Consider the following 15,332-nt stretch of genomic DNA (forward strand, 5'->3'; position numbering starts at 1 on the left):
AAAGACCCCGAATAGCCAAAGCAGTCTTGACAGAAATAACAGAGCTGGCAGAATCAGACTCCCTGACTTCAGCCTATACTACAAAGCTACAGTAATCAAGACAGTATGGTACTGGCACAAAAACAGACATATAGATCAATGGAACAGGATAGAAAGCCCAGAGATAAACCCACGCACATATGCTCACCTTATCTTTGATAAAGGAGGCAAGAATATACAATGGAGAATAGACAGTCTCTTCAATAAGTGGTGCTGGGAAAACTGGACAGCTACATGTAAAAAAATGAAATTAGAACACTCCCTAACACCATACACAAAAATAAACTCAAAAAGGATTAGAGACCTAAATGTAAGACTGGACACTATAAAACTCTTAGAGGAAAACATAGGAAGAACACTGTTTCACATAAATCATAGCAAGATCTTTTTTGATCCACCTCCTAGAGTAATGGAAATAAAAACAAAAATAAACAAATGGGACCTAATGAAACTTAAAAGCTTTTGCAAAGCAAAGGGAACTACAAAGTAGATGAAAAGACAACCCTCAGAATGGGAAAAAATATTTACAAACGAATCAATGGACAAAGTGTTAATCTCCAAAATATATAAATAGCTCATGTAGCTCAATATTAAAAAAACCAACAACCCAATCAAAAAATGGGCTGAAGACCTAAATAGACATTTCTCCAAAGAAGACATACAGATGGCCAAGAAGCACATGAAAAGCTGCTCAACATCACTAATTATTAGAGAAATGCAAATCAAAACTACAGTGAGGTATCACCTCACGCCATTTAGAATGAGCATCATCAGAAAATCTACAAACAACAAATGCTGGAGAGGCTGTGGAGAAAACAGAACCCTCTTGCACTGTTGGTGCGAATGTAAATTGATACAGTCACTATGGAGAACTGTATGGAGGTTCCTTAAAAAACTAAAAATAGAATTACCATACGACCCAGCAATCCCACTACTGGGCATATACCCAGAGAAAATCATAATTCAAAAAGACACATGCACCCCAGTGTTCATTGCAACACTATTTACAATAGCCACGTCATGGAAACAACCTAAATGCCCATTGACAGATGAATGGATAAAGATGATGTGGTACATGTACACAATGGAATATTACTCAGCCATAAAAAGGAATGAAATTGGGTTATTTGTAGAGAGGTGGATGGATCTAGAGACTGTCATACAGAGTAAAGTAAGTCAGAAAGAGAAAAAGAAATATCATATGTTAACACATATATGTAGAACCTAGAAAAATGGTACAGATAAACTGGTTTGCAGGGCAGAAATAGAGACACAGATATAGAACAAATGTATCGACACTAAGGGGGGAAAGTGGCAGGGGGTTTGTGATGGGATGAATTGGGAGATTGGGATTGACATATATACACTAATATGTATAAAATGGATAACTAAAAAGAACCTGCTTTATAAAAAATAAAATAAAATTCAAAAATTCAAAAAAAGAAGGAAGGCTTATCTTCATAACTAGAAAAAAAAGAGATTTCAATTATCACTACATTGATTTATGTAGTTAATAGAGTCCTGATTAAAACCTCATCAGGCCTTTTTACAGAAACTGACAAATGTATATTTTAAAATGTGTGTGGAAAGCAGAGTACCAAGAATAGCCAAAGAACTTTTGACAAAGAAAAAACAAAGTTGGAGAATTCATACTGATTTCAAGATTTATACTCTAAAGCTAGAGTAATAAAGCCAATGAAATATTGGTAAAGGATATACAAATAGACAAATGGAATAGAATAGAGTCTAGAAATAGAACCACACACATATGTGGTTGACCCTTGAACAACATTTGGGTTTGAACTGCTCAGGTCCACTTATAGATGGATTTTTTCAGTAGTAAATAGTACAGTACTACATGATCCATAGTTGGTTGAATCTGCAGTTACTGAATCATAGACAAGGAGGAGCCATGCACACTGAGGGCTGACTATAAATTATGCCCAAATTTTGGACTGTGCAAAGGATCAGTTCCCCTAACCCCTGCATTATTTGAGAGTCAACTGTAGTCAATTGATTCTTCTTTTTTTTACAAAGGTACTAAGTTTATTAAATGGATAAAGAATAGTCTTTCTAAGAAACGTTGCTGGAAAAATTAGACTTTGAAATAATGAACTCCACTGTATTTTTAAAAAACTTAAAAATGGATAGCATATCTAAAAGTAAAGCCTAAATTTATAAAACTTCCTGAAGGAAATATGAGAAAAAAATATTTTGACCTTTCATTAGGCTAAGATTTCTTAGATATGACACCAAAAGTATGAACCACAAAAGAAAAAGTAGACAAATTGGACTTCATCAAAATATGAAATTTCTTTCCTTGAAAGAGTCTGTTAAGAAAATGAAAGAAAACAAGCCAAAAATCTAGGAGAAAACATTTGAAGAACACCTATCTTATAAAGGATTTATACCCAAAGTATATAAAGAAATCTTTTAACTAAAGAACAAGAAGACAACCCATTAAAAAAAAATAGACTGAAGGCTTGAACATACATTTTACCAAAGAAAAGATATGAATGGTGTGTTAATTATCTATTATCACATAACAATTTACTAAATAACCTAGTTGCTTAAAATAATGATAAAAATTTTTCTGAGTAGTTGTAGTTCATGAAATCAGGAGCATTTTAACTGGTGTTCTGTTTTGTAGCCAAGATGTTGGTGGGGGCTGCAGTCATCTGAAGCCTTAACTGGGGCTTGAGAATCTGCTTTCACAATGGCTCACATGGCTGGCAAGTTGATGCTGGTTAGTGTCAGGAGGCCTGACTTCCTTATCAAGTGGATCTCTTCATAGGGTTTTCTCTTTAGGCTTTTTTTTTTTGGCCACTGTGCTTACCAGGAAGCGTGTGGGATCTTAGTTCCCGGAACAGGGATCAAACCCATGGCCCCTGTAGTGGAAGTGCAGAGTCTTAACCACTGGACCGCCAGGGAAGTCCACTCCGTAGGGTTTTCTGAATGTCGTCATTATATGGCAGTGGGCTCACGTCAAAATGAGTGAGCCAAGAGCCATCAAGGAGGAAGCAACAGTGGCTTTTATGACTTAGCCTCAGAAGTTACACTGTATCATTTTCATGGTACCCTATTTGTTATTTGTTACAAAGCCCTATTAAATTTAGGAGAAGTACACAGAGGTGTGAATACCAGTATCTCAGGATCATTTGTTGCGGGGGGCGGGGGAGGTGGGGGAGACTTGGATGCTAGCCACTACAGATAGTAAAGAAGCACATGAAAAGAAGTTACAGATCTTTAGTCATTAGGCAAGTGCAAATTAAAACCACCAAGATAGAGCAGTACACAGCTACTAGAATGGCTTTTAAAAACCTGACACTACAGAGTCCTAACATGGATGCAGAGCAACTGGACTACTCATCTGTTGCAGCTGGGAATGTAAAATGGTATAGCTACTTTGCAAAACAGATTGGTAGTTTCTGATAATGTTAACCATACACTAACCGTTTGACCTAACAGTTCTACTCCTAGGTCTTTAAACAAGAGAAACAAAACATAGGTCTGCATTAAGGGCTTTATGAGAATGCTTATAGCAGTTTCACTCAAAGATCATTAAAAACTGGAAATAGTCCAAATTCCCATTAACCAGTGATTGGATCATCAAATTGTGGTACATTCATACAGTAGAATCTTACAGTTCAGCAATATGTATTACTTATACATGCCATTATGGTTGAATCTAAAAATCACTATGCTATGTGAAAGGAGCCATACACAAAAGGCTGTATACAGTATAATTCCATTTGTACGACATTCTGATAAAAGGAGACTATAGGGATGGAAATCAGATTAGTGGTTGCCAGGGGCTGGGGATAATAAGAAAGAATTGACTGACTATAAAAGGGGCATTGGAAACTTTTGGGAATGATTCTGTATCTTGATTATGATAATGGTTGTACAGTGATATACATGCATTTGTTGAGATCCATCTGAAAAGAATGAATTTTTCTATAGGATAAATTGTACTACAATAAACCTGACTTTAAAAAAAAACAAAGGTAATTTAAGTATTATGCTAGCTTCCATACTTAGTTGCTATGAGAAGATTGGGTTTGGATAAATGTCAGGGGAAGGTCTGTTAATTCTGAGGGAAATTACAAGTAAGAAAGCTGTTTGGTTATGGTAAGAGAAATCAGTGATTGCATGGAAGAGGAGGTGTGTTAGTTTCTCCAGTGGAACAGAACCAACAGGAGAGATAGATAGATAGAGAGATAGATAGATAGACAGACCTAAAGGAATTTACCTATATAATTGTGGAGGCTTGGTAAGTCCAAAATCTGTCTGGGGAGGCCAGCAGGTGACAGACTCAGGAGAGTTGCAGTTCAAGTCCAAAGGCAGTCTGCTGGAGAACCAGGAAGAGCTGATGTTGCTCCAAAGGCAGACTGCTAGAGAATTCCCTCTTGCTTGAGAGAGATCAGCCTTTTGCTCGATTCAGTGACAGAACTGATTCAACTTCAATTTCAATTGATTGGATGAGGCCCACCTACATTATGGAGAACTCGAAGTCCACTGATTTAAATGTAAGTCTCACCCTAAAACACTCTTACAGTAATATCCAGAATACTACTTGACTAAATATCTAGGCACTGTGTCCCAATCCAGTTGACATAAAATTAACTATCATAAGAAGGGGATTGATTGACCGGAAAGGGGCATAAAGAACCTTTTGAAGTGACAAAAATGTTCTGTGGTGGTTATACAGGTGTATACATTTATCAAAACTCATCAAATTATAAACTTAAGATTTGTGCATTGTATTGCATGTAAATTAAACATAAAGAAAGAAAATCCAAAAGGGATGCTGGGCAGCTATGTCATGACATGTCATATCTCATACAGAGTAGTATATGTGAGTGTGTGTATGTGTGTATGAGAATGAGTGTGTGTGTGTGTGTGTGTGTGTGTGTAAGGGCTGGTAGATAAGTGATGGAGATTTTTCCTGCTGTGACTTTTTCTTCACCATTTGTCTCTCTTTTATTCTTGAACCACCTATACCCATCATAAAGACTCACTGATGCCTTCACTCACCATCATTTTAAAGAATGCATTTACTTTCTCCCCATATCTTTGGAAGTGTGTGGGTTTCTTCTTCTATCTGCTCTTGTTTTCAAATGATTACTTACTAATTAGGCCATTATCTACTCATTACCAGAACAGAGAGTTAAGATGTATGCTTATTTTACTAAATGACTGAGGAGCTAGGAAGAAACTTAAATTGCATATATTTCTTTTATTAATAAAGGAAATTTAAAAGCCGACGTATATAGTTACCATTCTAGTCATACAATTTTGACTTGAAGAGTTCTACATATTTTTTCTACCCAAATAGACTCAATGTCATCAGAGGACAAAATAATGAAATCTTGAAGCTTAATATTGGCCTTTTCACAATTTATCCAAGGGCAAAAGAGAGTACTGTAGTCATTTTAAATGTTGAATAATAGTCTGTATTTCTATTTTTAAAAAAATAAAAACCTTAGTCAAACCAAAGGAAGCAAGGAAATTGCCAAGTGAAAAGTAACCAATATTTGGGGCCTCCCTGGTGGCGCAAGTGGTTGAGAGTCCGCCTGCCGATGCAGGGGATACGGGTTCGTGCCCCGGTGTGGGAGGATCCCATATGCCGCGGAGCGGCTGGGCCCGTGAGCCATGGCCGCTGGGCCTGCGCATCCGGAGCCTGTGCTCCGCAACAGGAGAGGCCACAACAGTGAGAGGCCCACATACCGCAAAAAGAAAAAAAAAAAAAAAAAAAAAAAGGAAAAAAAAAAAGTAACCAATATTTGCAAAATCAATCTGTAGATTAAGGTGAATATTTTTTATACAAAGTAATCTCATGCATATTAAATGCACTAAAAATAAACTCTAAATAATTTTAAAAACATAATAAACAGTATTATTCCAAATGTTTTCAATACATGTTTTTCATTGTTCTCAAATTCTCTGGTCGGGGTGAGGGCATTTAAATTACACCTAAAATCATTCTTGAGAAGAGTCTGATAGTATTGTTTCGATATTTGAAATGAAAGAAAATCACACTTATTTATTGTTTCAAATTATGTATAATTATATATATAAATGCCATTAAATAGATAATTTTATATATATATATAATATGTATATATTATATATATATATGACACTTGGTTAGAATTAGGACAGACATACCTAGTACTTGCCATTCTTCCCCTCTAGTTTTCATGGGGGGAGATAGGACCCAGGCCGCAGCCTTATGTGTTATGAGCACTAATCTATGATGAAGCCTCTTTTTCTGGCATGAGCTAGGCATCAGACTTCTGTCTCCCAGGTGTAGGGAATACATTTCAAAGGTCCTAAGAGTTCCCTTGAAGCCACACTAGGCTGGAAGTTAGAGGGAATATCCCCTCTTATCCCCAAAGAAAGCTGAAGTGGAGATTCAAGGCAAGGGTCTCTCAAAAATTATTTTTAACAGTATCCATTCCTTCCTGTCTCTGCCCTCTCTTTATATCCTCCTTGGCCTGAGGGATCCAGAGCCCCAGAATAAGTTCTCAGTACCATTTCTTATTCTTTGGGTCTGTCTGCCCCTATATACACATATACATATGTTTCCTTTCCTTTTTTCTATTCACTGATACTGTACAGATTATTTTCCCTTGTCCAAGTACACACTAAAGCAGAAATACTACCAAAATAAGTTCAAAATTTAGAGGACCAGAGACAAATTTGAATGCATGCCTGTAGAGCTACTTTTTTATTTGCAGGATGAGATAAAACTGGATCTGGGGTAAGGGAGAAAGGGGTGACATATATTTTTCTTAGAGAAGAGTAAACAAATGTGATTCCTCAAAGTAAGAGGGAGCAGAAGGGTTTTCTACTCCAGTGACCAGTGGGTGGAATGGAAGGGATGCTGTACCCAGCTGTCCTTGGTATCACTGTCCCATTTGTATTCCCTATAGACAGCCAATAGACCTTGACACTTGCAAGTGTCTCTGAACAGAGAGGAGGGAGAGAAGTTGTATACTTTGGTGGATATGAGAATATGAAGAGAAGATTTAGCCCTCTGACCAAGGTGGAACTCCACAGACCGTGTTAGGAATTTCCCTATTAGGGCAGTGGTAGAGATCCTCCACTATCTCATACACCCACACATAAATCTGTATGCATTTAGCTTTTGGGAAGAACAGAGAGTGTTTAAGTGACAGAATAAAGAGAACTGCCTGTAGCTAATAAAAATATTTAATGTGGGCCTCTACATACACTGGATATGTTAGGCTTGTTTTAAAAAGTAATTGAAGTCAATTTTATTTTCTTAAACAACATGCCAGACAATCATTTGATTACTTTGATTTTAGCTATAATAGATGACAGACAAATTTTGAGCACAGTCTTTTCAAAGGGACATGTTTGAGGGGCTCAGAGAAAATAGAACATCACTGACTCATTCAACACTTAATAAATAAGTACTTGCACTGAGTATTAAGTATCAGGTGCTCGTCTGTGTGCACCAGTAAGCATAATCTATAGCTTTTGGTTTCCTGATGGTAACTTTTACTCTTTATGGAAATGGTTCTTAAACTTTGGCAGGCATCAGAATTACTTAGAGAGCTTGTTAAAACACAGATCTCTGGGCCCCATTCCCAGAGTTTCAGATTCAGAAGATTTGGGGTAGAGACTAAAAATCTGCATTTCTAACAAGTTTTCATGTGACACTGATGCTGCTGGTCTGGGAACTACTCTTTGAAAATCTTGGACCTATAGATTATCCTTAATTTAATAAGGGAAAATATTTTTTAAATGTTGTTAATGGCAAATTAAGATTTTCTTAAATGGATAATTATCTCTCATGACTTTAATGATGGTAAGAATGTATTTTGTACTTATAACAATGGCAAAACAGCACAAAGTATGACAAAGCCCAATAAAGAAAGAGTTTTCCTCTCACCACTATAGACAGATAGTTTTTTATGACCTTTAAGAAATTCATTGGAAGAAGTCTAAACAGCACTGGGCCCTAAGTACAAAATAATGCACCAGTCCAAATAAGTGCCAAAGGATTGCCAAGTTGGAAGCCAAGGTGCCATTTGTTTTTCTTGTGCAGCCCACCAGTACTTCTAATTATGATCAAAATATTCATATATAAATAACTAGATTAAAAGGAGATACTGCTTATCTTGCACTTAGGCTTATTTTGATAATACTGAAAGCATGACCATTGACATGGTTTAAAAATTTGCAGCTTTAGTTTTGTCTGGCCAAATATTTTGATGAAGTTAGAATTTAGTCTAAAAGTCATGGGCTGGCAAGAACAATGTGGTTTGTGAGACCAGATTGGGAGTTTTATCCAATTTGGGTAGAAGTCTGTAGTGACTTTCAGAGTTGGCATTAGAATTCTATTCAACTAAATTCTTTCCTTATCACCTGTATCTAGCCAATCTCCAAGTTCTCTCTAATTTTCCATGTAGCAGTAGCTCTTATTCCCTCCCTTTGTACTTTTGTCTAAATCTTTATCTCCTCACGAGAATTCTCTAAGCTCATTTCACTGATTCCTCTTTGTCATAATTTGAAATGCTCCCCTATTGAACCTTAGACCAATACAAACCATCCCAATATAAACATTTCTCTCTACACTGGCTCCCTCTCCTCTGCCATTATAAATGTGCAAATCTCTCCCATTCAAAAACAGTTTATTTAACCAATCTCCTCCTATTGAATACTAAAGTTGTTGACCATTGTTTTATATTTGGTATCATTTCTTGCTCATTCTTTTTCTTATTGAACATAGAGCTATGATTGTGGCACATTCTTGGATGGGATTATATTTACCTAGTAAAACTATAGTTTAAATCTTGACATGGAAAAATGTTTGAAATGTTTTCGAAGAAAAATATCTTTATACCATACTATTAATAGCATATTTCTTTCTTAGTTACAAACACACGCACACATAATATTTGGCAATGGTCAACTCTGAGTGGTTGGATTGGAGTAATATTTATTTTAATTTTAATGTCAAGGTATTTTTGGATGTTTTACAACAAATATGTGTTATCTGCATAATAAGCTATAAAGTGCATAGAAAAATAAAGTGAAAATATGCCTACATATGAAAGTGATTGCCGTTAGGAAGTCGGATTTTCAAATTTTTCTGCTTTTGTATACTTCAGTTTCTTTTACATTAGTATTAAATAGTATTTAAATTTATTATTAAATGGCATTTAATAGAATTAAATATTTAACATTATTAAGTGGTATTTATATTTAGTATTGGGGGGATAAAATTAATGTTTAATTAAAAATTATATTTAGTTTATGTTAGTATATTCCAAACCATGTATAGGTCCAGTAATACCACTTTTCTGTGCAAAAACTTCAGGGCTTGCTTTTTCCTAGTAACCAAAGTTCAAACTTCTTAGTCAGGAAAGCAGGCTTTCCATAGACTAGAACCTGTAGGTTACTGTTTTTCTGTATCCAATGCTGCATCTCAACAAGATTTCAATGTTCTTGGATGGAATCCCCACCCTTTTCTACTTTACTCTTCCCTTACCTCTCCATGAACTTTCTTTTCTGCATGTCTACACTTACCTTTCCTGCAAGGCCTAGGCCAAATGCTATCCTCCATGGACTGCTCCAGTCTAGTTACAGCATCTGAGTGCACTTAACATTTTGTTTTTCATCTTTAAGTTCCATTCACTTCTTCCTGTGTAGTGTTTCTGCACATATATTAGCTCCTCAACTTTATTGCACTTTTTTTTGGTTCATAAGGACATAGTTAAACTAGTAAAACTAATTAACTTCGTAAAAATCTATCCTCATAAAACATATGATCAGTCATTTATGGAATGAAAAACAGATCTTCCTATGAATCCGGCCTTGGCCACCTACTGGCTGTGTTCATTTATACACGGTGCTTAACCTCTATGTGCCTTGTTTTCCTTATTTGAAAAATTGACAGAAATGGTATTTAGTATCACTGAGGAGTAAGACAATTATATAAATAACACATCATTAGAGTACAAAATATCTGCTATACCATCAAATGCAATGGTTTAGCTAAAAAGATTGTTTCCCTACCAGGGTTCAGTTGAGGAGAGCAGTTCTTGGCTGAGGGGGAAGCTCTGAATATTTCAGCACAGGGTTTCCTTTGCCAAGACACCTCTAATTGTCGAGATAGCAAAAACATGGAAAGGGGAAGTGAGATCCTGGGTTCCTCTCGCATCTGCCCCACTGACCAACATTTAGTCCTGTAACCACATTTAGCTGCAAAGGAGTCTGGGTAGTTAAGTCTCAGCTGTGTGCTCTATTCAAACTCAGGGTGTGGGTCCTATTGCTAAAGAGGGAAGGGAAGAATGGGGCCAAACAACACTCATAACAAAATCAGTATTCTGAGCCTGAAAGACTGTAGCCCAAACCCAACTGGGATGAATCCTCAAAAACAAAGGCCTTGTTAAACCTCCTGATAGCTTCCATCTGATCTCTCCAGTGAAACCCTTTTATCTATAGTATGCCACACATATCCTTCCCTTCAAACTATTAAAACTCCTTAAGGACAGGAAATCTGTCTGCATATCTTATTTAACTTTCAGTGTGCTCCCTCATCTGCTTTAGTTTTTCCACTAGATTAAATAAAGGAAAATCACAACACAAGGGTACTCCATAAATTTCACTTGTTTAAATATGGCTCTGGAGAATGTGCAGTTGAAGATTATGAACATGTTATGTTTGTTATCAGGGTGATGGTAGAAGCCTTTGTCTGCTAGAAAAAACCCAATTTGTCTTTTAGCTAATTTTTCAGTTTTTGTAATTAGGATATTCCTTCTGCTTTCACCATTGGGCAGCTATTGAAGGGAAATAGAGCAATTAGGATGGCCTCACATCTTTATCATTGGCTCTACAGTTTTCCAGAAGTAGTAGCTTTTTGGCATTATGTAATGTCCTCTACCAATGACCATGTATGAATGTTACTACATTTCCTTGTGTGACAATGTACTATTCTCTGGCAGTGCTGAGAGTCATGTAGCACACAATAAGAAATAAAGAAGCATTCTGTGCGTACTTAGATCTTTACATTTTTATTTTAAAACATAGAATTTCATATTGGTTAACACCTACTTTTAAACAGAATGATGCATTAATTAAATGCCTTGTCATAACTGTTATAAGCTCTGTTATAAAAATAAACATCTCACAACAAACTACAGTGTCAGCTCTTTAATAAATACATAAACCAAAGTTAGTAGTCAATCAGAATTACATGAACAGGCTCATAATATACAATGTGAAATTATCGTATTCCCCAATCTTCTATGTCATTTAAGGCAATTTAAATTTATGTATAATTCAAAGCCAGAAATAATAAGAAACTTGCTTAATGAGAAATAGTTTCTTTCTTAGAACTATTTTATATTCAAATATTTTAATTTAAAAATACACTCTATATTAAAAAATTTTTTTTACAAAGGCAGGACTTAAACACATAGGTTATATTACTGAAATTTAAAAACATTTCTAATTTTTTTGCAGACATTTAAAAAACTTTAATGAAGTAGCTGGCAAATGTAAAATGGTTTTAAAGTTATGTTAAATATACACCAAATTAATTTCTATATTAATATGTGCAAATTTATATTTTATTTTAATTTAGAATTAAAATATTTTGTATTCAATATTAATAAAATCTATGTGCCATACTTATTGTGTGGAATTGTTATCAAAATCACATTTATCTGTTGTACAGTGTAAAGTTAGTAAAGACTTTTTACACAAGTCATACAATTTCCATCCTTGATGACTGCAGTGTTTTTGGTTTTTTTATTGTTGGATTAGATTATTTTAACTGAAATAGGTTATGGAGGCTAGAAACCTGATTAATAGAGTTAGCTTACAAAGGTAAATTTTTGTGGGAAAGTAATCCAGGTAGATAAAAGAGTAGTGTTATTACTCTCAGATATTTCATTAACAGCTGCCCAGATAGCTGAACAATCGTTTCATATAAGTCAAATAATTTAAATATGCAGTTTTATGACAGTCGTTACATGGGCTTAAGGTGAATTTATCAGAGCCAAAGAAAAAAATCAAACAAAAGAACAGAAATGATAAAGAATAAAAATGTAAGAGAACTTGAAGGGAAAGTTTTCCTACAACACTGATTGGTTATATCGTATTTTTCTCCTGTCATTGACATATGACATACAAGATGCTGCAAAACCTAAATGTGCAAAATCTAAATCTAAATATGATGGTTTTATGAAATATTTTTCCAGTTAATTCTGTCTAAAAGTGAGATGATCATATGCAAGTATTCTTTAGGAAGTAATAGAAAGAGTAAAAATTTGTTAACAAACCTGGGAGAAACTCACTCATTCTTGTCAGTTAGGTTAGGGTTTGCTGAAATTGTAGCCACTAGCATAAAGCATAAGAAGGAGGCCGAAAGAGCTTTTATAACCTAAAGGTCTACAGGATTTGAACTCATAATCAGATGGTTAGGCTCCGTGTTGAGTTGTATGTGATCCAGATGTACTGAAAACTGACTTCACATGTTATCATAAATGTGTTATTAAATATTTATACAAAAATGAATGTCCCTGTACCCATGAACATTTGGTTAAAGATAAATTAGTATAATGTTTATTTAAGCAAAACTTCAAACACTGCATATAAGAGGTCAACAACTGCAAGATACATTTTAGAGATGTTAAATTAAAAAGTGGATGTCTTAGAATTAATGAAATATGAACATGTATAATTAGTTACCCATAATAAATTTACCATTGAGGAATTATAAGAGAAAAGGGAAATGATCTGAAAGAATGCTAGTTTTATATTTCTTTCAAAATATATCTCAGTTTGCATTACATGAAGTGGAGTTCTTAAGGTTGATATAAATAAGGATAGTTATAAATTAAATGTTAAGAGTAAATAAAACAATATAATATGCACATGATTGAACTCCCAAGTGGTTGTATTTCACTTGATACTTTTATTAAAATATATAGATCTCAAATCCTTTAAAATGGAAGGAAGTCGAACAGTTGTAAAAATTTAAAATTCTTAGTTTTTAATGGGTCTTTGTTCAGGTGCATAGATTCAAATAAATTTTAAAATCATTAAGAGATGTATGGAAATGAAGAACTTCATTATACCATTACAGTCAGTTATTTTTCACAATTAGGCTTATTGAGCTTGAAGTTTTGGGGCACTCTCTTAGGAAAAATGAATAGAAAAGAACAGGAGTAAGGAAAGGAAGGAAAAGCCATTGAGTTTAACTTACTATATCAGGTACCAGGAGGAACATAATTCTAAGGAGAAAAATTTTCATAGTCCATCATAATCATATTTCAACATCTTATAGATGCCCATTGTCATACATAAGAATATCTTCAATAAAGATTAAGTGTATATTAAAAATTTTTGAAATTTATTCTTTAGTGAAGTGTTACATCTGATGCATCCACTAATTTTAATTTTGAATTTTGAAAAATTTGCCTCCAGAGAAATCTATTCTGTTTAACCTTAGATTTTTTTTTAATCTTTATAAACCGAAGCTAAATTAAACATTTAGGACATAATCAGAGTTTTAGTGAATTTCTGAGTCTTTCAGAGAATGTCTGAGACTTCATAACTATTAATAAATTTCAAAAAAAGATATCAGATGCTTATAAATGCATGTACACTGCAGTGTAAAGATATCCCCAGAGAAGTAAAATGCATACAGTTATATTGTAGTGCATATATGGCACATTTCTAAATCATGAAATACTTTAGGGCACAGAAATGCTGTCGTACCAAAAGTGTTGTTGAAGTTCTTAACTTTGTTAATCATTTAAAGTTTCATAACTCGTGTTTAATATCAGTGAATCTCAAAAGGCTCCTGTGTACATATTAGTTGAAAATAGGCTTTATTTACATAAATTATTTAATCTAAGAATACCCTGTTTTCCCTTAACTTTTAATTAATTCTAGCTAGTCAAATATTAATTCTTTTCTCACAAGGAAAATGTCAATTTTTCAAGTAAATATAAGCTCTAAAATCTTTTAAGAATTAGACCTTTAAGTAAAAAAGGAAAGCACAAGACATCACAAGCATAACTGCAGTCATCATCTAGCATTGAACTGCCTGTCAGAAAGTTTGTCCCTTCCTATGAGAAGAGCCTTGTTCCACTATAAATTAGTGCAAACTAGTGAGAGTGTCAAAATATACATCCCTTTACTTTAAGAATTTCATTTTATTATGCTATTTTGGATAACTCAGCCCACATAGAAATTAGCTTATGAACATCATAATGTTTTAAAATTTTTAAATGTTTTAAAATTTTCAGCATTTCAGTGAATGGATATTTTCCACTTTTTCCTTTTTGGGGGCTGTCAAATATCCATTTATTTTCTTTTTTAAAAAGGATGCTGTGACAGGCATGCTGCAAAAAGAAGTTTTGCATTATCCTTGGTGATCAAAGGTATTTTACATAAGTGAGTCACAGTACTGAATTATGTCAATGCCGCTGATTTCTCATTTGGGGAAAGAAATACAGTTCAACCTAGCATCATAATTGCTTGGCTGCAGGGGACGGCTGATGGAGTTATTGTGTTTGTTGGCTGCAGAACAACTTATTATATGTTTTTAAATCCTCTTTAGGGTAGAATATGGAGTGGGATTTAGTCTTCATCGAAATGCAGATATCTGGCACTTTAACTCAAGTGCTGGAAGACAGAAAGTCTGGGGAGCTGATTATAAGAAGACATTTTAAAGGAATTTAAAATAAATTCCTTAGTTGTCATAGGCAAAGCTCTGTACTGCATACAGGACTGTTGGACTTCTAGCCAATAAAATCAGACTGAATAAGTCTGTAAGGATATGGTAATTGTGATGAAGTTCCTGTTGGGGAGGATAAAAGTTCATGGCCTCTGTCTGTATCAAGCTCTCTGGATGAGCACGGAGCACTGAACAACTCCAAGGGGCGCCGTTCACACAGGCTATGGTGTGAATGGACTTCCCTCTAGTTAGGCTATATTGCAGTCTCTTAGAAGCTGATTAGCTGATAGACTGGAAGCCAACCATGGACAATTCTGTTTGAATTACTTTTTTCTGCTTTGTTTTGAAATTTTCTTATACTTAAGACTTCAGTAAATCACATCTAAAAATACTTGCCAATTGATTATTTTAAAGATTCAAGAGGTAGTATGACATTCATTGTTCAATGAACACTGGCCTGGCAATAAGAAAATAGTTCTCTCTGAATGTTGCCACTTGGTCACTTAGGGGTTTTGGAGAAATCATTTAAACTTGCTGAGCCTCAGTTCTCTGACTAACTACAAGA

This window comes from Mesoplodon densirostris, chromosome 9, assembly GCF_025265405.1.
Source record: "Mesoplodon densirostris isolate mMesDen1 chromosome 9, mMesDen1 primary haplotype, whole genome shotgun sequence".
In the NCBI taxonomy this organism is placed as follows: domain Eukaryota; kingdom Metazoa; phylum Chordata; class Mammalia; order Artiodactyla; family Ziphiidae; genus Mesoplodon; species Mesoplodon densirostris.